General features: G+C 46.3%; 1 protein-coding gene across 1 annotated transcript in view; it reads left to right on the top strand.

The window, feature by feature from the left end:
* The first annotated feature begins 2,055 nt into the window (after positions 1-2,055).
* Positions 2,056-24,472, top strand: part of LCP1 (lymphocyte cytosolic protein 1) — an 81,510-nt gene continuing 59,093 nt past the window's right edge. The window contains exon 1 of the mRNA XM_075532521.1: positions 2,056-2,150. The gene's annotated coding sequence lies outside the window, so the exon portion shown is untranslated. The remainder of the gene's footprint in view (positions 2,151-24,472) is intronic.

Genomic DNA, 24,472 nt, shown 5'->3' on the forward strand with positions numbered 1-24,472 from the left:
TCTAGAACAGCCAGAATCTCCACATTCTCTTCCCATTCTTCTGTCCTCCCTTTTCCAATCCAAGATGAGCGTGGGGGCTTCTGAGTCAAAGGTTGTAACACCACTGGCTAATGGAGTACATACATGAGGCAATTTGACATTTGGAATGTGAAGCAAGGACTTTCTAGAGAGAAAAAAAAAATCGAAGACACAACAGAGGAATGAGGGAAACTTGTCAGAATAATGCCAAACCCTCACGGCGTCTGCGCACCTAGCAGTGTGGAATGATCCTGACCTCTTCGACTCAGCATTGGAGCTGGGATACAGCCATCTGCCCTCGCTTCTCCACAGCAGGCCTGTGACTAGGGCCCTGCAGTAGTTGTGATGATTGTGATTAGTTACTGTCCAGAGGGGTCTGACTCGTGGCGACCCCATGGAAAGCTGCTGGGTCCTGCACACTCTTGAGAGTGGTTGCTGGGTCAAGTCAACGGTTGAAACTACTTCATCTTTTGAGTGTGTCCCAGCATTGGAGATGGGATCCCTAGTGGCTTAGTGATTATGCATTGGGCTGTGATATGCCTGATTGGCTGTTTGAAACCACCAGCAACTCCGTGGAGAAAGAGTGGACTTTCTACTCCCATAAAGTTACAGTCACAGAAGGGGGTCTCTATGAGTCAGCATCGATGCGATGGCTTTCTGGGTGTGGAGATGTTGTGTTTGAAGATTATCCTTTGCACCTGGGATTTGGATGCTGACTAGAGCTTCCTCCCTGAGGGCTCCCTCAAGCATCCCCTGAGCCTTTGCTCATATTAGAAAAAGCGAGCCCAGCTTGCACAGTGGTTGACGTGCTTGGCTGCTCACCAACATGTGAGCTAGCTCACAGCACCCACCAGTGGCTCCTGCGAAAGAGAAAGAGGTGGTCGCCTGCTCCCAGGCAGAGGACTGAAAAACTCGCTGCCAGGGTATCAATCCTGACTCGACATGACCCTATAGGACAGGGTTGAATTAGCCTGTCAGGTTTTATAAACTGAAAGTCTTCACGGTAGTAGGCAACCTCATCTTTCTCCCAGGGAGCAGCGAGCGGTTTCCAACTGCTGGTGGTTTTGAACTGCTGACTCTGAGGTGAGAAGCCCAATGTGCTGCCATGCCTCCAGGGCCTGAGAAACCCTATCGGGCAGTTCTACTCCCTTCTATAGGGCTATTGTGAGTCAGAACTGACCTGATGACAGTGGGTGGTTGTTCTGTTTTTACATTGTATACAAGGTGCATCCGGACAAACAACCCTCTGGTCTGTAATGCAGGACATTGGCTACACGTGTAACCTCCCCAGGCTGCCTATGTGATCTACTGCCGCTCTTAATAGGAACCGTCTGAATAATTCAGATCTGGAAGTGGGTTAAAGAGATCCTTAGCACATAGGTGCTCTATAAATAAAGGAATGAGTAAATGATATAGTAACCTTGCTTTTCATGCCCTTCGCCTTAAAGAGACCCGCTGTTTTGTTTGCAGCGATGCGATCATTTTTCGGGGACTCTGAAGGAGGTTTCATGTCACTGGGGTGGGGCTTTCCCAAGGGGGTCCCTTTTGGCTTGTTTCAGGTGTTCTGCCATCCTCTCCTTTGGCTCTTTCACGAAAAAAAAAAAAAAAAGAAATCACTTGTTTATCTCTGGTCTAAGCAGCTCAGCACCGAGGCTTTGCTTTGGTCACTGGGGTCAGAGGAAGAAGTCGAGGCAGGGCACTGATCTTCCCTTGCTATCAGCTATCAGGAAGGTTAATGTAGTCCAGGGCCGACTGAGAGAGAGAGAGAGAGAGAGAGAGAGAGAGAGAGAGAGAGAGAGAGAGAGAGAGAGAGAGAGAGAGAGAGAGAGAGAGAGAGCGAGCGAGAAATATGCTCGTAAAGAGGAAGTGGTAAGAGGCTTCAGAATTTCAGTGTGACCTGTTCGGTCAGGTGATTTCTGTGAGGGAGGGGATATGAAAAGGGGGGGAAAAAAGTTCAGTAAAATGTCCTTATAAAGACAAAATCTATTTCTTTCCTGGACGATGATTTGTCATTCTAGTCACTTCCTGCCTTGTGACCACACACCCGGGGTTAACAAAGTTGTTCTCCAGTTCAGAAGGAAGACAATTTCAAGATCACCTACCAGTCTTACCGAGGACAGTTGTTCTCCAAGGTAAATTTCCTTTCTGGCTTTTTTGTGGTCTCCAAGGCTTTATGGTGAATTTGCTGGTTTCATGGCTCTGTGTCTGTGGCAGTGGACTTGAGTTTCAGGGGACGAGAGACAGTAGCACCTGCCCTCTGAGCCCTCTGCACTGGCCACCGAAGCTGCAGCCACCTTGCATGCCTTCCAGGATGGGGTCCCTGAACTCCCTGGGCTGGGTGTTCCTCAAGGGCTCAACCAAAATGATTTTGCTTTGCTTTTTGAAAGCCAAACCAAGTGCTGGTTCATTTCTTTTGTCTTATTTCAAGGAGGCTATGTTGACTGTGATTCTATCTCCTTGGCGATGTTTTCAGGGACGTGCATATTGATCATTGAGATTGTGCTGCTCGTTGGCCTAATGGGGCGGTTAATTTTAGCTGCTGTGGTCTGGCTGTCTAAAAGGGCTCCACCGAGCTTCTGTGGCTAGGTTAACATCTTGAGTCACGTGTGTGCTGCTGGTGCGTTAGAGTCCTTTTGGCGCCAAGGGCTTTTAATTGGGCGCGCTTAATAACTGCATGGAATTAGAGACTTCATCCTCAGCATTCCTTCTCTGAAAAATAAAAAGCAATTTGGGTTCCTTACTATGCTGTCTTTGTAGGATCATCTGGACTCTCTGTTATGCATACAGGATCCACATACAGATGGCTACCCACTTACATCAGGGAAAAACCTTCTGTCTACACTAGGCCTTCTTACAGAGTTGACACAGATGCAGAAAGTTACTTCAGAAACCTTGCTGAATCTAGAGACTTGGGTTATATAGTATCAGCTTCTATTTGATGATGACTATCTAATAAGATTAGGAACTAGAGACAGGTAATAACTATAAAAGCTATTGAAATTGGAGACAGATTCATTCCTCAGCACACTCATCAAAACTCAATTTTTCTTGCTCAAGTGAGGCAACTTATTTTCCAAAATTTCTCCCTCAGGACAATTGCACAACAAAATATAAAAACTACTGTTAAGCAAACAAAGACAGCTTGGTTTTGTGTTTGTATTGATTCATCTTAATTTCCTTTTAAATTTAAGAGCATTTCTGGAAATAAATCTGAATGGGAATGAACCATGTATTCATAAATGTGCATTTCTGGAAAGTTCCAGATGCGGCCGATATTATTTTGTACATCTCATCCGAATGTTTTTAAATTAGCAAAAACGGGGGATTGCGATAGGGGAATTCAAAGAACAGAAAAGAGCAGATTTAAAATTTTTGCTTCATCTTCTTGTGTCAAAATATATTAATGAGAATAAAATTGAATGGATGTAAAGGCATGCCAGGGCTTTCCATGGATTGGGAGGTAATAAAAAGGAATATGAAACAGCTGATGAAAAGAAGAAAAAAATCTCAATTGAAATCGAGTTTCGATTGTTAAGGGAGCGTAGCACTAACATATCAACCTTGAGGCGCTAGCTAGCTCCTGGTCCGGCCACGTCAGGGAATCGTCTTCTGGATCTGGTGCTGCGAGAGATTTTCTTAGGAAGGCATTTCAGCAGCAATACTGGGATAGAAATTTCATCTCCTCTGTAAACTATGTCATTTAGGACTCTCTAGAGAACAAAAATAGAGAGGGGTGGGGGGCAGGGAGGAGATGGGAAGAGAGAGATATTTACTTCATGGGATTGGCTCACATGATTAGGGACTGGGGTGGGGCCTCTTGAGCTCTGAAGCCATAGACCAAGGGTAAGCTAGAGACTCCTCCAATTGGTGTCTCAAGACCTTCAAGAGGAAGAGCGAAGAGCTGTCATTACTCCGGAGGTAGGGAATTCTCTTTGCACCCGATTGAGTTCATTAGATTAGATTCCTCTGTAGAAAACAACTACATTACCTCACGTTACTTTAGATTGATTATATTACAACAACTAAACTAGTGTTTGGTCAAACCACCGAGACCCATCGCCTAGTCAAATTGACCTAAAATTAACTGTCACATTTTCCTGGAAACCATCAGTAATTTGGGAAACAATTTAACATCATTTCGAGTTCTTTCACTGAAGCCTTTGGGGAAGGGGAAGACCCACAAGTAGTTTCACTCAAAGGTGCCTGTTTAAATTATAGAGAAGGGAGAAAGGAGTAACACTGAAGACTGAGAAACACTCCAAGTAGCCCTTCTATACGCATTTTCTCACTTAATCTCTCAGTTCCCTTTCGGGTAGAGGAGTGGGTTCAGATGGAGCTGCCTAAGGCCACTGGGCAGTTGTGGAGGGGCGAGTAGTCAAGATTCTAGGCTCCATACTGCCTCTGCTGCCGGGGCCGCCCTTCTTTGATAATCTACTTTTCCCACATCTAGGCTTTGATTACTGAACCAGAGAGCTCTTGGCACTCACACTACTGAAAGACAGAGGAAATTGTAAGAAGTCTAGAATCTTTGTTATAGATAAAAGGTATCATTCAGTTTTAAAGAAATAATACAATGAAGGACAAGTTGCTTTTTAAAAATCATTTTATTGGGGGCCCATACAACTCTTATCACAATCCATACATCCATCCATCGTGTCAAGCACATTTGTACATTTCTTGCCATCATCATTCTCAAAACATTTGCTTTCTACTTGAGCCCTTGGTATCTGCTCCTCATTCCCCCCTCCCTTAGGAACCCTTGATAATTTATAAATTATTATTATTTTGTCATATCTTATACTGTCCGATGTCTCTCTTCACCCACTTTTCTGTTGTATGTCCCCCAGGGAGGGGGTTATGTGTAGATCATTGTGACCGGTTCCCCTTTTATCCCCCACCTTCCTCTTCCCGTTCTGGTGTTGCTACTCTCACCACTGGTCCTGAAGGGATCATCTGTCCTGGATTCCCTGTGTTTCCAGTTCCTGTCTGTACCAGTGTACATGTTCTGGTCTAGCCGAATCTGTAAAGTAGAATTGGGATCATGATAGTGGGTGATAGTGGGGTTGAGGGGAGGAAGCATTAAGGAACTAGAGGAAAGTTGTATGTTTTAACGATGGAGGAGTTGTATGGCTCATCTCCTCCCCGCGACCCTTCTGTAAGGGAATGTCCTGTTGCCTACTCCTCATCCTTCACAATGATATGATTTGTTGGAACAAGTTTCTTTTAACTGATGTATGTGTATTTTGCTAAAAAATGTGTGCCATTACAAACTTGCCTCAATCTCTTGTACTTCCCCAGCTTATTTCTTGACACTTCCTCCTGCTCAGCTCCCACCCTCTTTAACTTGCCCAGGTTCTGGGGAGACCAGACCACAAGCCACCAGAAAGTTCTTTCACTGCATCTGCTTTGCATGAACAGTTTCTGCAATTACTTTCTTGTTCACTTCTAAAAACTCTGGGTACTGCTGGAGGCTTTAAGAAACATGTCTTTTCTGAGTCTTTCCCTGACTGTCCCTGACCAACTTTGTGTGTGTGTGGGGGGGGGGGAGGGGCGTGTGTACTGACTTAATACTTTGATCTTAGAGTAGAAATAGTATAAATTATCTTGTTTTAGAACCTCATAGTCTTTATTTGCTGATGAACTAATTATTTCTCCATCTCCGCTTATATATAGTAGGGGTCCATGAGAGTTACTGAATTGAAAATGCGCCACATGTATTTTTTCTGTTCTTAAATGTGCACAGATGTCTTTACTTTGATTTCTCTCATTAACTTATTAACTGCCTACACTGATGGCTATGAAGGAAGATGTAACCAACAGCATAATATTTTGCATTTTGTCATGCTTCATCAATGTTAAAGCACTGTTCTTGGTAGCTTCAAAGCACTATGACCACAATGGATTTAGAAAACTATACTATGCCAATGACAGTCAGACAAATTTGGAATTTTATTCTTTTAGTCTATTTGTTGGTCTAAAACTTAACTTCTTTTACCAAAAGTGTGTCCCAAATAATGGACTTCTTTGGTCATAAAGAACTGTAGAACTACATTATTAACTTTTGCTTACTTCATTTGGATTATACACAGAAAATTCATAAGTTAACTTCTTACTTAAAAAGTTCAGGTCTTTCTGCGTATCTAGGGGAAATGACACATATTGAAGTCAGGTTAAGTAAAATGAAATGGAGATTTTTTAAAATTATGAATAGCCAAGCATTTGCTTTTTATAAAGGCATTAGACTTCATGAATAACACCAGATTTCATATCAGAATGACATTACTTAGATTAATTTAATTGTCTTTATAGAGTTTTTATTTGTTTGTCTTTGTCTACTGGTCTTCAGAGTTGAAATTCCTTAAAACTTTCCAACTCAAAGATATCATCAAAGGAGAGCAATATTATTCTGTCTGCATATTGAACATGGCAGAAATAAAAATGAGAATTGGTACCCAGTGACAAACGTACTAGCCTGTGCCAGCCACTTCAAATCACTCCGAGTCCTTACTTTGCCAGAATATCATTGCATGGCTTAAATCAGATGAGCTCACCATCTGGACTGTATTCCTTTGGGAGTTCTGACATTCCTTCGGTTGAAGGAGCCATCTCCCAGAGTTGTTTCCCTGACAGCTGCTGGAGCCACTGAGGCCCCAGAGGGTATCTCCCTGGTGTTTCCTCCAGGCGCTTCTGATTTAGCTTCCTTTCCTGCATTAGTGACTGTCCCTGATGTTGTCGTTTGTTCACTTCAATCATTGCTTCAGCCTTCTCGGCAATTTCACGGTCTCTCCGTCTTGTAAGCTACTGCAAGCAACAGAGGAATGAGAAGTTTCAACTTGCTTATTGCCCTAGTAATGACTGCTAATGCTTAAAAGGTCACTTACGTTGAATTGGCTGTTTTTTTCTTAAGGACTTTAGCTATATTAATGCATCTTGAAAGGTACTGATGATGTCATCTTCATTAGTTTGCGCATGCGTTTTATTATTTAATTTTTTTCTACGGTTGGACCGATTTTGAATTAACCGCCAAACTTCAAGGCAATCCCCTGCAGACCACAGTGCTTATTTGTACTGAAGCCCTGGAGCGGAGTCTTACCAGGTGCTATCTAACTACATCCGACTCAGGGGGAGCCCAAGTATGTCGGGGGAGAACTGTGCACCAGGAGGTTGGCAATGGCTGATCCGGGCAACCTTCACCAGGTCTTTCTTCCCAGGCACCTCTGGGATGTCTTGAACCACAGTCTTCAAGTGAGCAGCTGAGTGTGTTGTTTGCACAATGCCTCCCCCCCCCCCCGGGACTTCACTAAATAATAATCATTTACCTCCAAATAAATGCATTTATATTACAACTACTGTTATTAAGCAGATTCTTCCCCACCATCATCGTCTGTATTTGCTTAACTCCTCTGTACATTTAACTGGTCTCACAAAATATGCTCCTCTCCCCCCCAAAGGGTATAAAGTTCCTCATTTTACAAGTGCAGAACCATTTTCACCAGTTCACATTTTCTAGTTTCATAACTAACAGGACATGAATAAATGATTGATTTAGTATTCTACCCAGGGACACATATCTATCACGTTAAAGACCAAGTATCGATGTGCTAAAAGCCATGAAGGAATGAGACTGTTTCAATCGTGAGTGGAAGAATCGAGAGAAACGAACAGCCCACGTACTGAGCTAAAATTAATGTTGCCCAACTGCAGAGCGGTGGCTCTGTTCGTTCCACTTGCGAGTTGCAAGGAGGTTGTTGCTTAAATAGGGTTCGTTGTTTTTTCTGGCGGAAGGAGAAGCCAGGATGTTACATTGAGGAAGTCGCAAAGCCGCAGTTCTGTGGTTGCAGCATTGATTCTTGTTTTAGTCCGGCGCCAGTTGCATGGCCGGGAGCGCTACCTCCCTCTTTCTCCTCTTAAACCTGTGGACACACACGGACACACGTGGGCGCGCGCGCGCACATCCACTGCTTGACTCGTTGAATTAAAATGAAAAAGAGCTTGTGTTTTTCACAGACAGAAAGGCCACCAAATCAGCAAGCAAATTAATTATGCATGTGAGCTGCAATGCCCAGATAGATGCTAGGCTTTCTCGCCTGTGTGCCCCCTCCCCACGCCCTCTGCTGGCACTTTTAAGAGAGAAGTGAATTAGGGATATCTTTCCTTGCACTTAAACAATGCTCCGTTTGGTATCCTCACTACATTGCCTCTGAGCTGTGTATCCCAATGAGTACATTTGCTGACTGTTTGCATCTCTTTCCTACACCTCATCTGCAAGGCAGAATTGGGGACCAGGTTGTGATCACCTTCTTCTCCGGGCCTTTGTACTTCTTTGGCATCATTGCTTCTCATCGCCCTCACCAGGCGTAGGAGTTCTGGGTAATGGGCACAAAATGAATTTCATAAAAACAGGAGGAACATTTGTGCAGAGTTTTGTTTGTGGACATCTTTCTTCGCGTGAAAACCAAACGGACGCTCCTTGGCACCCGCGCTGCTTCGTAAAGCCTCTCCAGTGTCCCTGGGGAAAGACAAAATGCTCTTCCAGGCCTTGCTTTCGTCCTTCCCCTGGAGACTTTCCATCAGACTTCTCTTAAGAATGTCACCGAGTCTCTGTTTCTTTGCTGTGACCACAGAGAATGGCAGTCACGCCTCTGAGCTGGCGAGTGGTGAGCCACATAGTCCTCCCCAGGCACTTGGGGAGGGGAGGGAACTCAAGCCCCTCTCCCCCATCTTGGTGTGCTTGCTGTTGGCCCCATGCAGTCCAAGGGTCAAAGGGGCCCCAATCACCCACCCCTTTGTGTTTCCCAGGCCATAAACAAACAAAGCAGCTTGTGAGGTCTTCCTCCTGGGAAGTCCTTGGGTGTGTTCGAACCACTGACCTGTCTCCTTAGGTTAGAAGCCCAGCACTCCCCTGTGGAGCGGCCGGGTCTCTATCAAATGTGGGCGATTTCTCCCCTGTTCCTGCGCCTGAAAGGAGCAAGGGTGGTCCAGAAAGAGAGCAAACGGAGAGACTGGTTTGGATTCACAGCCTAGATTTTCTCCAAGCTTCTTCACCTTTTTGAACCCCACCTTCCTCATCCATAAAACAGGGAAAGAATTCTTTGCTCCCTGCATTGGTTTGCCATCCTCTCTTTTGTCCGTTGAGCTCTGCCACCTACCACGGGCGTTTTCAGCCCTTATGATTTCCTAGGCACCGTCTTAGGCACTTGGTATGTATTTTTGCTTTCCTTTCTGTAAAAGAACCAAACATAGTTGATACCACTACCTCCTCCTAACAGGTGGCAAAGCGGAGGTTCGGGGAGGCTCAAGGGACCGGTCCAAGATTCCATGGTAGAGTCAGGATCCACACTGTGGATTTTATACATTTTCTATCAGAAGTTGTTGAAAGCTGCTCCCCCTTTCTTGTTTGAATGCGTTCTGTTCTCTAACATCATTCCCTTAACGGCTTTTAAAGAAAACGTTGAAATATTCCTCCCGATAGTTATAAAATAGTTATTCGAAAGGCCACATTTCTCACTAGAAAGCGATCCCAACAGATATGAAAAGACAAAACAGTGTTTGTAGATTTTATGGTACCCTGTCTTTAAAATGATGATGATGATGATGATGATGATGATGATGATATTTGAGCCAATTAAGATCTTGACAAAAGAAATATGATGCCATGTCCCATAGCGAATTGACATTGGTAAATAACTGCCAGCCAAACTAACTTCCAACAAAGAGAAGATAAATCTAGCTCATCAAATTAATGCAAGTTTATGTTGGCCTTAATGAATCTTTAACTCTTAATTTTGCTCTTTCTTTCTGGGGACAAGCTTGTCCTTAGATATTCTAAAAGAAAAAAAAAACCCAGCCTCAAGCAGTCTATTGAAAATGAGGTCAAGTTATTACTTCATAGAAGCTTCCTCTCTCATTGATCATATGCCAATATCGACTATACATAGTCTCACTGTTTCCCAGCTCAAACTGATGGTGGCACTGCCTGGAGAGTTGGGGACGGAACAGAAGATTCAAGGTGGAGCACAGACTGAGAGAACTATGCCTGGGCCCACCCTACCGGGAAGAGGCACTGCCCAGTGGTTCTTGGTGTAGACACCCAGAAGTCTCTTGCCTTTCATGACTCATCATGGATGTGGTTGGGCTTAATTTCTTAAAGCTTCTGTACACCTCCCCACTCTCGCCACACTTCCTCAACTGTTTAAAGGGACTTTCCATTGCCAGTATCTCAGGCAAGGCTACGCTTAGGCTGGTGATCAGTCAATTCCAAGACTTTGCTCGTAAAGGACACGATCTATACATTTTTCAGCGCCTGTAGAAGTTCTGGCTTCAACACTGGATGAAAAATATGGTGTAACAACCAAAAGAACCAAGAGCATGCATGTGAAATCTTGCATATGCACACTACTGAGCAGGGTGTTAAGTAGTGCCTCTTACATAGTATTTCCTGCAGTTTAGTGGGGATTTGTTCTCCAAGGTAATTTTGTAAATGTTCTGGTTCTTACTTATTTTGCTCTTTCTTTCTTTTCTTCCTTCCTTATTGCATAAAATTTAAACACCTTTTCTTTATCCCAACAACCTTGTGGGCACTGCGGCTGCATCTCACTGTTTTTTTTTTAAAGCTTAATTGTTATTGTTGAGAATATACACAACCAAACATATACCAATTCAGTGGTTTCTACGCATAAAACTCGGTGCCACTGCCTACGTTCTAGAAGATGTGCAGTTATTCTTACTCTTTCCATCTGGTTACATTATCAAGATTCCCTTTTGAGAGATGAAGAAACGGGCTCAGAAAATTTAGGTAATGTGCAAAAACACATAGCAAGAAACAGTTGAGTCAGAAAAAGCCAGTGTCTCTTCACCGTGCCAAGACGCTTTCTAGTTCACTCTTATTTTTCTTTAAACATAGTAAGTAAGCCTGATTTCAAAAAGGATGCTATGACCATTAGTGACTGCATGAGGTATATGAGATCCCTGAAACATCTTTACTTTGGCTCAGAAGAGAGAAAAGTGGGCTGGGAACCAAGGCACCTGTGCCGGTCTTGAACTTGGTGAAAGGAGAAAGTCCTTCCCACATTCTCTTCTCTACCCATGCATACAATAAACACTATATTTCAGGGATTTGTATCTCATGGGTTGGTTTTGCAGCTTCAAGTTCTTCAAATGCTAATTAATTTGTGTTTTTCCCATACCCGAGCTAGACCAAACCAAAATTCTGGAAGTCATTACTTCTCTTTGGACTCATTTCTGACTCACTTTGAGACTTGGGGGGTAAATTCACTTTCAGGATCCCCATTCTCTCAACTATGGCATGTCCAGCTCCCTCATCAATTCTCAGACCTGTATTTTCTACATGGGAGATGGTGATATGAACAGCAAGCTATGTGTATGCAAACAGGCTCAAGTGGGTTGCAGACGTGGTCATTGTATTGGCTGGGGAATGTGAGGCACATTCAAGGGAGCGCAGTAAGTGGTGGGACTGGAGTTAGTTAGCAAGGAGAGCAAGAATCACCCAAGCAAGAATCACCCAAGAGCCGGGAAGGAAGCGAACCACGCTGCTGCCTCCCAACGGGTTCCTCTGCGGCGCCATCTCGTGCAGCCCGCTTCAAGCACACCTAGCTCACGGCTTCCTCAGTGTGCTCTTTCTTGTCTCCTCACTGAGAAGACCTGCTTTCTCTCCTGACAGCGCCCTTCTCCATTGAGAAAACTCCCACTGATTCCTTCTGAAGACTCCGAGCAAAGATCAGTGTCACGTTTTCGGAAGGTCTTCCCCTTCCAGTTAGAGTAGCCGTGGTTCCCAGAAGGGCTGCCTCCCCTGGGCTCGCAGAGCACCGGGAGAAGAGGAGCTTCCAGGCGTTCGTGTTAGTGTTGCCATTACTCTGGAGAACCACTGTCCCTCACGACACTGTAGACGTCTCAAGAGCAAGGATTGCCTCCTAGCTATGCTTACATCTCCAACCCGTAGGAGGTAGTAAGTACTACTGAACAGAGGAACAAGTGGCATGGTGGGTAGGCTCCTGCTCAGAAAGACTCCTTCTCACCAGAGGCAAGGCGGTCCAGGCCGGCGAGGGCAGGGTTAAGTGTTCTCCCTGCGCTCTCCTCAAGATGCTGAGAAGAGACATTTAGAACTTCTCCAAAAGCGGCCCAGGAAGGAAGCACCCCCATCTTAAGACAAATGTTGCAAGAGTGTGTTTATCAACATGAGGTCAGAGCTGAGGGACCCCGAGTGAGGGCCCAGAGCTTCGAGTTACAGGAACCTGCCAGGAAAGGAGCCCTGAGTGAGGTGTGCATCCACGTGGCCGTGTATGGAGGACACTGCCGGCCGCAGGCTCAGCATCAGCAGAAGGCTCCTCAAATTCGTAGTCGTGTGCCCCAAAGCTACTTATTTCAACTTCGATAGGAATCCTAATAAGGCTTGTGGCAAGAATCTAATGACACATAGAAAATAGTTAATCCGGAGTAACCATTCGATTGGTATTAGCTATGACTCAAAGGGGTGTGTGTGGGGGGGGGGGGCGCAGTTCTACCATGCCCTAGGACATCACGATGAATCTGCATCGACTCAATGGCAGTGAGTTTGTTTTGTTTTATTATTGTCCCAACCGTTAAACCACTTCCCCAAGGTTGACTCTGACTTCAGGTAACCCTGTCAAGCGTCACCATGTCTGTAGATCTTTACAGGAGTAGACAGCCTCGTTTTTCTCCCAGGGAGTGGCTGATGGGTTTGACCTACAACTTTGTCCTTAGGAGCCCAATGCTTACCTCACAGTGGCACCAACGCATCATCATAAACACCGAGCGGTGAGCGGTTGGACTCCACCCGAGGGCCCTGGAGAAAAACATTTGGTCATCCTGATAAGTTCAGATAAGTCAGTGTGCGAAAACTGCATTCAGGGAGGTACCAGTAGCCCATGAAAACCCAGCTGCTGACAACCCTGTGGGGACAGCTGTGCTCTGACGCAGATGGTGTCACCGTGAATCAGAGTCACCTTCGTGGCCACTGGTTTTTAAAGGCTGGCCTTGTCCAGCTGGCTCTCCCTTTCACTCATGGGACGACGGTCCTTTCCAGGAGGATAGCTATGAAAATCCCCACACGAATAAGGAAAAGGACTAACGAGCCTTTGACTCATCTCTGACGCATCTGCCGAAATCCAGTTCAGTTGTCACTTCCTCCGTCCCATCTTGGATCCCCCAAGAAGAAGGAGTCTTCCTTCCGGGGCCTCTGACCTGTCTCTCTGGGACTTAGGGCTCTCATTTTGAGTCTAGCCCCGGTCTAAGAACAACTCGATCTTATGACACGGCCTGCTTCCTGCTTGCCCTCCTGCGGAGGTCGCTGAAGACACGGCTACTGTCGCAAAGGGGAATGAAGACACTGATGGTGCCTGGCCACCAGAACGATATCATGTGGGGTCTTCAAAGTTTGGTTTTAAATAAGCAGTCATTTAAGTGAGACAGCTACTGAGTCGGTAAATCAGCTGAGTCCACATGAAAGAAGTACACCAGCCCGTGTGATCCAAAGATGGCAAATATTATAGACCAAATCTATAAGAGGGAATGGTATCAAAACTTAAATTGTGAACACCTGGTTTGCAGAAGGCTCTGGATGACAGTGAAGTTCACAATCCATTTGCAGGATCCACATAAGAATTAAGCCTCTAGTGAATTCCCTCCAATCAGAGCGGAGGGATGTGACTAGTCCTGTTATCAGACAGAGACCGTTACAAAGTTGATTGTGGCAGACATAGTTAAGTCAAAATTTAATATCATTTGATCTCCCTTTAGACCCTTTTTAAAGCGGTCTCCGTTTAACGGAGGAAGGATGAGAGGGAAATACTCGTGCTTTAAGCCCCTGGTTAATCTATGGGACCATAGCTCAGGGATGGGAGCAGCCTTGCTCTCACGAAGAATGCATTGGAAAATGAATTGCTGTAGATGCAGTTTTCCCTATGGTTCATTTAAATTTGTCCTAGTTTTTAACTATTTTCTGCTTTCTTTTCCATTGAGATTTTTATCTGTTTTACTCTGTTATTGTTCGTTTGGAGGATTTAAAAAAAAAGTTTTTCTAAATAGGAAACCCAGGATGGCTAAATCTGTACAGACAGTACCGTATTGCCTCGTGTATCAGCTGAGTTTTCCAGCACATTTTTAATGCCTTTTTTTGTGGTAAAATTAGGTGCCTTGGCTGATATTCGGATCGGCTTATACTTGAGTATATACGGTAACTGGATGAATGGTTCTTTTGGGGTATGGCAGGGGAAGTTGGAAATGGGGAGCTGACCATGATGAACATGAGAATGAGGGAATTGTGCTAAGACTGGTTGTCACAATGATTTTAGAGCTCTTTTCTATCTGATTGAACTATTGAATGGTAGGATTTTGAGCTACAGGCCAGTAAAACTGTTGAATGAATGGATGGGGACACAGGTACAGCACCCATCAGGATATACCCTGTGTCTCTCCTCCCAAGCTGCTTAGGGCCAAGTCTGATCTCTGTGTTTTCAGCATCTGACAGGAACAGCTATCAAGCTGGCTCTTGGTGACTGCTTCTCTGGGTTTCTGAGACCGTGCATGTTCACGGGCGCAGACGGCCTCACCGTGCTCTGGGTTTTCAAACTGCTGACCTTGAGGTGAGCAGCCACTCGGGAGGGGTTGGTAAGCTTCCCTCTAGCACAGGACCCGGCCTACGGTAAATAGTCTAAAGAAAAGAACGGATGCCCTTGAGTCAACCCCAACTCACCAGAACCCCGTTGGTGTCAGAATAGAACTTGGCTCAATGGACTTGTCAATAGCTGACTTTGGGGAAGCAGATCTCTTAAACAGACCTTGCTTCTGGGAAGCCCCAGAGTCAACTCAAACCTGCAACACTTGGTTCCCCATTTTCACCATGGATGTTCTTTGAGAATGTATTGAATGTATGATTCAGGAAACACAATTGCTTAGTGGGAGCAATTGCTTAGAATGGCTTGCAGATGAATTTCATAGTACAAATGAGTCCATGTGCAAATTACATCCAGGCAGATCACTGCAGGTCAGACCTGATTCTTTCTGAAGTGGTCCTTGGTAAGCTGGGTTCATCCCAGGAGGTCTTATGCTCTTTTCAGTCCCTGCAACATCTCTACAGTCCCACCTCACTTACCTCACTCACCAGGATCAACGTGGATTTGGCACTTTCTACCTGGAACCACTGTTAGGCATTAGCCAGCCAGAAGATAACTGGAGTTCACAGAAATGAGGAGCGGAAACCCTTCTTGCTGCTATAGGGTGGGGCCTGGGAGCACAGCCTGGGCCTTCTCATTGACTGCTTAGGAGCCCAGCCGTTGCCCCTGAGTCATTTCCAACTCAGTCTGAAAATGACTGTGCTCTGCAGGGCTTTCGGCGACTGATAATTCACAAGTAGATCACCAAACCTTGTTTCTGAGATGCTTCTGGATGAATTAAAGCCCCGCCCAGCCATTTAGCATCCTAGCAGATTACCCAATTGCACCACCCAGGGACGCCAAGGTAGGGGTAGCTGCTGCTTTTTAAGCCTTCAAATCTGCTCACTAGGGTCGTTCCCTTGGTTTAGGCACTTGTACTTTTAGCAAGGAGGGACATTAGAGATCTGTCCACAAGAGTTGTCATTGTGTGTTGTTCCGGGCTTCCTGACTCATGGAAGCCAGAAGACTGGATAGAACTGTACCAGTGTTTCCTAGGCTGTCTTCTTCCCAACGGCAGAGCCCCAAGGGTTTGCTCCTGCAGGGTGCCTCGTGGGGTCAGCCTGCCGGCTCTCAGGTTAGCAGTCACGTGTTTCCTCACTGTGCTACGAGGATGTCGTACACACCCGCATACTGTGAATGCCTTCTCAAGCACTGTGTAGTATTGGTTTATACATCTGTTTGTTCGCTTATACAGTTCCTTGGCTGAGTACCTACTCTGCACATAGCATTCCTGGTGGTGTCATGAGTTATGCGTTCAACTACTAAGCTCAAGTTCAGCAATTTGAACCCACCAGTCACTCCTTGCAAGAAGGATGAGTTTGTTTGTTCCCATAAGGCAGTGGTTCTCAAGCTGTGGGTCATGACCCCTTTGGGCATTGAAGGACCCTTTCACAAAGGTCGCCTGATTCAGAACAGTAGCAAAATGACAGTTATGAAGGAGCAACGAAATAATTTTATGATTGGGGTCACCACACATGAGGAACTGTATTAAAGGGTCGCGGCATCAGGAAGGTGGAGAACCACGGACTTAGAGTCTCTGTAATCCTGTGTAGGGGCACACTATGAGTTGGAATCAGCTTCCTAACAGTGTCTCTGGTAGGATATATAATATTCCTCTATGAGTTCAGTCTTTGGAAATTTTGCCTCAAGGTGAGCTGATTTGATTTTGTTTGGGCTACTAGAGAAAATGAGGGCATCTGAATGCCATGTCAGGAATCAAAATTGACAGTAATACACAATAGAAGGAAGGTTGGCAAAAAATGGAAGAGTAAGGGGAGCCATTGGGAGGAGTGCAGAAATGTAAAGCAACAGAGACAAATTCTCTCACATACACCATCCTGTAATAACTGATCCATGCGTAGATGTCAGAAATATGCACAGGTTTGGATGGAGACGGGCAGGAGACCCACAAGTATATGTAAGTTTGAGAGAGGATAGTTGTATGTGGGTATTTACCTTTGCTGAAAATATAACCGTGAATGTGGTAGAACATTCATGGAAAAGTTATGAAAATTTCTCAAACATAACCAAACATCTTGAGGTTAGTTGCTGGGCCTGGGGGAGGCTCAGGGCCATAGTAGCAGGGGACATCAAGGTCAATTGGTATAACAGCAATAACAAAAAGAATCAACATATAGGGGAATATGGGGGTACTAACCTGTCCCCTCATAGGGACACGCAGTGTTTGCACATGCTATTTTCTGAACAGACGAGACTCTGCCATCTCAATACTGAGATTAAGTTCTCCCTCTTCTACAGCGTAGCCGTTCAATGATGGAATTCTCTATTCCATGTGGAAGACCTAGGTTTGATTCCTGGCCAGTGCAACTCATGTACAGCCACCACCCATCAGCCAGTGGAGGACCGTGTGCTGCTCTCATACTGAGCAGGTTCAGTGGAGCAGCCAGACTGAGATAGACTAGGAAGAAAGGCCTGGCAATTCTCCCAACAAGTGAGCTGACAAGAATCGTATGGATCCCAAAGCTCCAATATCATTGTGCATGGACTTGTTCCGCATTAAAAGTCAGGTGCTGGAACTTTACATGCAGTTATCTTCAAAATGTGAGGAAATGTGCTTTTAAAATGTCCAGTAGGTTTTACTTAAAAAGCGGAATTCCACCTTAGGTCTCCACATGCTTTCAAAAGGAAACGGTTACAGTAAGGAAGTCCAACCGCATCTGACAGGGGGCAGGCACATCTTTTAACTTCGTGTCACATTAGTTATCTGTAACACGAAGGAGGTGACCAGCTAATCACTTGAGGCCCCTTCTGTTGGTCTTAAGTTCGTCATTGAATAGACTTGACCTAGACCTAGAAGATAGCAAAAACAAAAATACTGGGAAAGACTTGAAAAATAAGCCCTAAAACACCAGGTTAGAAGACTGCAGGAGACTTGGTGGTCGGAAGCCATGATGGCCTGCGGTAGAAGTTTCAGGAACCAAGCAGTCTCCGTAACGCCCACTGTGACTGACATAATGAAGGGAGAGCTTTCGTTACGTCAGCAAAGATTTAGGTTACCGGGTAGGGGTTTGAGACACCAGAGAGATGGCCTGGGTTCCTTATTTGGAGATTCTTAAGAAAATAGTAGGTGGCTCTCCTTCTGGGGTAATTTGTATAAAGTTTTGCCTGGAAACCAAGAGTGAACAGGAGCAGCATGTCTTCAACTCTAAGTGGTGACATCTCAGAAGGCAGATGCACACACTGCTCCTGGAATCCCCCGGGGCACAGATGGGCAGGGGGTCTCCAGAGCCAATGAGCATCTATCTTGGTCAGGAGGAGAATGCTTTCTGGGTCGAGGTGAGAACAGGCACATAGGCGCCTGCCCTGGGAGCAGCGTCACTCCTCACCTGGGCCCTGTTCAGAGGAGGTACCCATCACAGCTGCTGAGGATGTGTGTTGGTCCAGGTTGACTCAAGAAACAAATCCCAGGGCTCTCATCTGTGTGGAAGAGAGAGCTGAATACCAAAGAGCAGTTGTATACTGAGAAAACAGCCCAGCCCAGTCCAGATCAAGACCATAAGTCCAAAATTAGCATACATGTCGGGTGCTAGTCCGTAAATTCCTCTCAGACTCATCCAGCATATGCAATGATGCCAAATATAGGAAGATCACAGGCTGGTGGGTGGAAAAGCTTGTGGATCCAGTGGCAGGGGAAGCATCTCCACATAGCTCCTCCAGCTCCTGAGTGGCTCCTCCACCGGGAAGGTGAGGCAGAAGGAGTGTGTGGACCCCCTCTGGAAAGAAGGTGAAGTTCTCAGAATCCTCATGAGAAGGTCATGGCCACCAGGAGGCACCGTCAGGCCGTGTGACCTGATTGACAGCTTAGACTCCACCCCTGCTCCTATTTATCAAGGTGACATGAGATTATGGAACTACCACAGACCACCCCTTGTCAACTTGGTACTTTTTACACAACTCTTTAGCCCTCACATAATTTTTACACAAACAATAATAAAATCATACTTTGCCTAACAGGATAAAACTAAAACACATTCAACTCAAAAGGGATCAGTCGCATTTAAACATAATATTCTATAGGTGAACAAACAATAATATTCCACACTTAATGTTTGTAGTTAGATGAACACCTACATCATAATCCTACAATTATATAAGCATATTCCCCCACTATGCACGTTTGCAAGGCAGCTACTTTATACCTTTATCCCCCCAATTTGGGTATTCAATTTCCTCACTGCCCACTTATATCAACCTGAAGAGTGCTCTGAGGAGACAAGCATGTTCTTTGATGTGAAGACCCTTCATTCCAGTCGGAAACTTGTGAGTCCACATCCATAAGCAAAGTCAAACCAGGACAGGCCATCCATGAAGTCAGCAGCAATATGCACCAGTTCACAGGTTCAAAACTTTTCTCTTCATCTGGTCGGGTTCTTGTCAACTCAGTGTGGGTTGCAGTGTCACTTAGTCTCATCTGGGTGCCTATTGGCTGCCTCACCTTTCAACCATGAGCCCACCACAAATTCTCAACAACATTAGCGCCCTTGAACCTGCTCTCATCTTCTCCTCTGGTCCCTGTGAACCAGGTCCAAGGGTGTCAGTGGCCAGACTCACCCGGTCTCTAGTGCTGCATTTCTCCCACTTCCACTCAACAAGTGGATCCACCCAGTAAGCAGTTCAAACTGCCCACAGGCTCCCTTCAATGTTCAGTCCCAGAGAGGAGGGTTCTTACATGGCTCCAAATCATTCCAGCTCGGGTACACACCACTAGTTCAAAATTCAAAAAGAGTTCCTGTGTGTGTGTGTGTGTGTGTGTGTGTGTGTGTGTGGCTTCAGTCTGTCAACAGCCTCCTACACAAGTATCTTCGAATGCAAATGTCCTGAGCACTGGGTGGGGCTTCTCTTTCTATCACCCCGAGACCTATTTATCAAATTATGTAACTACGACAGGGTATCCGGTGCCCGTTTCTAGGCCCATCCGAAATGAATCTAATGTGTGTGAAGCTTGTCTGTTACTGTATAGAGTGTCTTGGGGGGGGGGGTGTGCCTTAGAAGAAACACCTGGGATTCAGCTTCTGAAAGACCATGGAAAATGTGATGGTTACTTTCACGGACTCCAGGCGTTCTAGAACCAAGGGGCTGGACAAGCCCTAAGGTAATCTTCAAAACACACAAGAAATCAAACCGGTTTAACTAGTAAAAAAAGAAAGAAAAAGATACTTCCCTTGAGCGTGATGCTTTTTTAAAGAACTATCTGTAAGGCATTTAGGTGACAGCAGTAATACGGCTACTTAGATAGCACCCAGAGAGGCTGTGAGCTCATGTTCCTGCGGAAGGAATGACCCAGAAAAGGAAGATGAGAGTGGGTGTGGCACCAGTGACACTGGGTTGCCCTGATCCATGCACCGAGTTACCCATGCACAAATGCTGGCCTTCCATGCACCGAGTTACCCATGCACAAATGCTGGCCTTCCATGCACTGAGTTACCCAGGCACAAATGCTGGCCTTGGTCCATGCACCGAGTTACCCAGGCACAAATGCTGGCCTTGGTCCATGTACTGCTGTATATGTTATCAACAACAACAACAACATGAGATTTGAAAGATTCCCAGATAGCTGAGGAACAAAGAAAGAGAAGGAAGCTCTGTGGAACCGTGTTCTGTGTGGGTCCCTGTGGGGTCGCTGGGACTCAGGGTTGACTCGATGGCAGCTGATTTACTGGTACTAAACAGAAAACCCCAGAGCTTCGGACACTTCAGCTCAGTCTAGAGGTGAGGAAATAGGCACAGAGAGGCGAAAGCAGCTTGAAGTTATACAGGTACCCTGTTTCCCCGAAAAAAAGACAGTGTCTTATATTAATTTTTGCTCCCAAAGATGCGCAAGGTCTTATTTTCAGGGAATGTCTTATTTTTCCATGAAGAAGAATATGATACACATTTATTGTTTATTGTTTTATTAAAAGAGACCTCAAACTTCCTGTCTGCTCCGGCTGCATGGCCACGCCTGCCACTATGGTCCAGAGTCCAGAGTTACAGTAGCTTTGGGAGGCCTTATTTTTGGGGGGTGCCTTATATTTCAGCAAGAGGCAAAACTGTAAGTAGGTCTTATTTTCAAGGGGGTGTCTTACTTTTGGGGACCAGGGTAGTAGCCGAGGTCTCCTGCTTACCAGGTTGGGCCCTTCTATTTCAACCACTTATTGAGCGGTGGGTTCTTTGGCGAGGTTCCACACTCAAATGAAACTCACTGACATTGAGTCGAACCTGACTCATCGCGACCCTACAGGACCCAGCAGAAGGGCCCCTGTCGGTTTCTGAGACTGTAACTCTTCACAAGAGCAGAGAGCCTCGTCTTTCTCCTGCAGCGCTGCTGGTAGTTTCAAACTGCAGACCTGGCGGTAGCAGCCCAGCACGGAACCACTATGCCAGCAGGACTCCTTGGAGAGGCTCCAGCGCATCACTTATCCGAACACTTCCCGATTGTGCTTAGCCCATTGTTCGCCGGGAGCCCTGTGTTTAACCTCCTATCTAATCTTCAGCGCTTTCCTCATCACATTAGTGCACCACAATCTGCCAGTAATCCATGTGTCACCTTGACACTTGACCTTGCACGACAAGGAGGGCTGCTGGAGATCCTAGCTCCACCTTCCCTATTTTCGGTAATCCTCCGAGAAGCTTGGACTAGAAATACTTTGTGGAATGACTAAGTGAATGCCTTTGATCTTGAGATAGTAGTGCATCCACAGCTGGCCTGTGATAAAAATCAGCACTTGGGAAAGAAATTGGGAAGGCTCTGAGCTTGTAGTATGGAAGAACCTGGTTCTTGATGTTGTCGTGGCAGAACCGGAGATGCAAGGGCAGCTGTCTTTCCAGGCGCCGCAGGCACGTAGTTTGTAGGCTCAGCTGCTAACCAAATACGGTGACTTGGAAGAAAGTCTTGATAGTCCACTCCAAACGAATAAAAATAAAACATCCGTCGTTGAAAATGGAGCAGGTCCTCCTGGATGGGTCTCCCCGCGTCCCAACAGACCAGATGGCAACGGGTTTGGTTGGTGGATTTTCATGGTTGGCGGACACGAAGAGCGTCAGCATTTCTACGGCCCAGGGGAGGAGAGGGCCGCTAGGACACGTGAATGCCTCCCCATCCACGCGCCAGTGTCTCCCCTCCATTTGCCAGGGCTGTGCTCTGCCGCCCAACCTTAGCGGCATCCGGGGTGCTGCGAGAGGAAGTGAGGTGATGAGGCCGTGGCTGGCAGCAGAGCCAGGCTGGGGGATACACCTGCACCTTCCGAAGCACCTCCACGGAGTCATTGAAGTACAGACATGACCAAAAGCAATCTCGCTCCCCCCAGCGTGTGCCGCAGCGAGAGCGGAAGGACTGTTTCCTCATCGCCGCTCCGGAGGACTCCCGGGGGTGGGTTCTGTGCTCCTGAGCACCCCCTGGTGCGGCCAGTGTCTCTAAACCCAACAGATTCTGACTCTGGGGGACCCATCGCAGTACAGGGTGGAACTGCTTCATGGAGTTTTCTTGGCGCTAGGGTTTAAGGAAGGACATTGCCAGGCCTTTCCTGTGCAGCACCCGGGGGTGGGTCCCACTGGTCAATCTTGAGCTTAGTGGTTGGGTGTCAAGTGCACCATCCAGGGCCCTCTGTCTGGGTCTCTGTGGGGAAAGAAGAGGCCATCTACAGGAGGTGTGGCTGAACCAAAGGATGTACAGAAGAGTTCTTTAAGCAGCTGACTGTATTTGAGATCGTTAATGATTCATTGGTTTCTTAAAAGCGAAGTGATTCTTAAGATACATTTTAGAATTGCCCTTGATGTTAAGGAAGGTCTTTCTGGATCTGTGGAGAAATGGCATCTCAGGAATACTGTGATGGAGATATCTAACTTCGCGTCTTAGAACTCTGGCCCCCTGTAGACAAAGGACCTGTCTTTTGTTATGTCCATGAAGTCATCGTACAGAAGCATCTGTTTTAAACGCAGTCTGTTCTGAGTGCAGATATGACGAGGGGTGCACACAGGGCTAAGAGAACAGGGGAGCAGCTCTCCACCAGTCAAGGAGCCCCAAGGAAGTCCTCGACTGCTGACAGGCAGGGACCCTCCCGAGGGCACTGCTGTGACTCCGACCTGCAGCTGCAAAAGCTATATGATAACCAAGCCACCCACTTTGTGGTATTGTGTCACCGTAGTCCCAGGACAATGAGGCAAGGATACAGTGATAACTGACCACAGTAAGAAGCCCCACCATTGTCTGCTTGGGGAGAGGGCAGCATGAATGAGACCCAAATTCTTTCCCTACTAGAAGTAACTATCTCAATGGCTCCCAGAAATTATCTGTCTGCCTGTCTATCTATATTTTATGTGACTGCACTGCTTTATGTAGGTTAGATGTAATTCCGTGAGTCATCCTTCTCGGGGAGCCCGGGTGGTGGAGTGGTTATGGGCCGGACTGCTAACCACAAGGTGAGCAGTTTGAAACCACCAGCTGCTCCTCGGGAGAAAGATGGGGCTTTCTACTCCCATATACAGTTACAACAACTCACAGGGGCCGTTTTCCTCTGTCATGTAGGATCGCGATGAATCACCGTTGACTTGATGGTGGTGTTTGGTTTTCATTGTCGGGCAATAAAGGTTTCAATATTGAAATGTTATTATTGTCCTAGAGTACATGTTCTTTTGGGTTACAGGCAGTTAGTCCTCAGCCTGTGAATTTTTAACTTACTTACAACCCATAGTTGCAGACCAACCCCTGTCGAGGTTATCATTAAAAATCTGAAGTGCATAAAACGAATCGTAATGACTAAGGGGTGCTGATTTGCTATGCATCAAGAGTGCGTGGCTCTCATTATGACTGGTGGCCCTGGGCTGTTGACCCCCACGCAAGGTCGGTGATCCAGCCCACCTGCGGCTCCTCAGGAGACTGCCTGTTCCCATAAAGACTGATCATCTGGGGGCACCACACTGGGTCGTTCTGTGTCCGAATCAAATCGGTGGCAGTTGACTGGGTTTGTGCTGTGCTGTGAGCGAAGAGTCAGCGTGTCTGGAAAGTTTTCGCTGATGTCTTCAGTGGTGGAAAGGTACACGACATAAGACAAGTATTCGACAGACGGATGTTAAAGGTGAACTGTACCTCACTGTTCTGACAGACGGACGGATTCAACTTAAGATAGACTTAGGAAGGGAGTGTGTTTGTGACCCAGGGACAGCCTATACTCTGTCCGTTGGGCTGTTCAGAAGTTGTGTGATTCCCCCAGGATAGGTACTGAAATGACTGGGCTGGGAAGTCGGGTGGTGAGTGTCTGGTTTTATTTGACTCGGAGTCGAGGTGCAGGGAAAGTAGGGCACATTCAGAAGCATCTGTGGGTGATGTGAGACCAGGTAACAGGTGCCTCCCGAGTCCTGGCAGGTCATATCACTGGGTGTCAGTGTATTGAGTTAGCAAACTGCCCTGCCCAGCTTTTAACTCTTGCTTTTAGCCAGGATTCTGGCCCAAGCTTGTCTCCCTCTGGATAGATCACCATCACTGAGACCCTCGGGCTTCTCTCAGCAGCAGTGCCTTAGCTCTCATAGCAGAAATACCACAATCAGATGCTTGAAAGAGGAGAACTTGATTTTCTCCCTGGTCTGGGGGCTAAGAGACCCAATCAGGGACTTGGCCAGGTCGACTCCTTCTGTGGGTCTCTCTCCTAATTTCTGGTGTCTGCCACAGTCCTTGTCCTCCCTTTGCTTATCTGCATGTGCCATCCTCCCCCCTGCCCCCCACTGCGTGCCTGCCAATGATCTGCCTTTGTCAGAACTCAGAAGTGTCT

The sequence above is a fragment of the Tenrec ecaudatus genome, chromosome 15 (assembly GCF_050624435.1).
Source record: "Tenrec ecaudatus isolate mTenEca1 chromosome 15, mTenEca1.hap1, whole genome shotgun sequence".
NCBI classification, from domain to species: domain Eukaryota; kingdom Metazoa; phylum Chordata; class Mammalia; order Afrosoricida; family Tenrecidae; genus Tenrec; species Tenrec ecaudatus.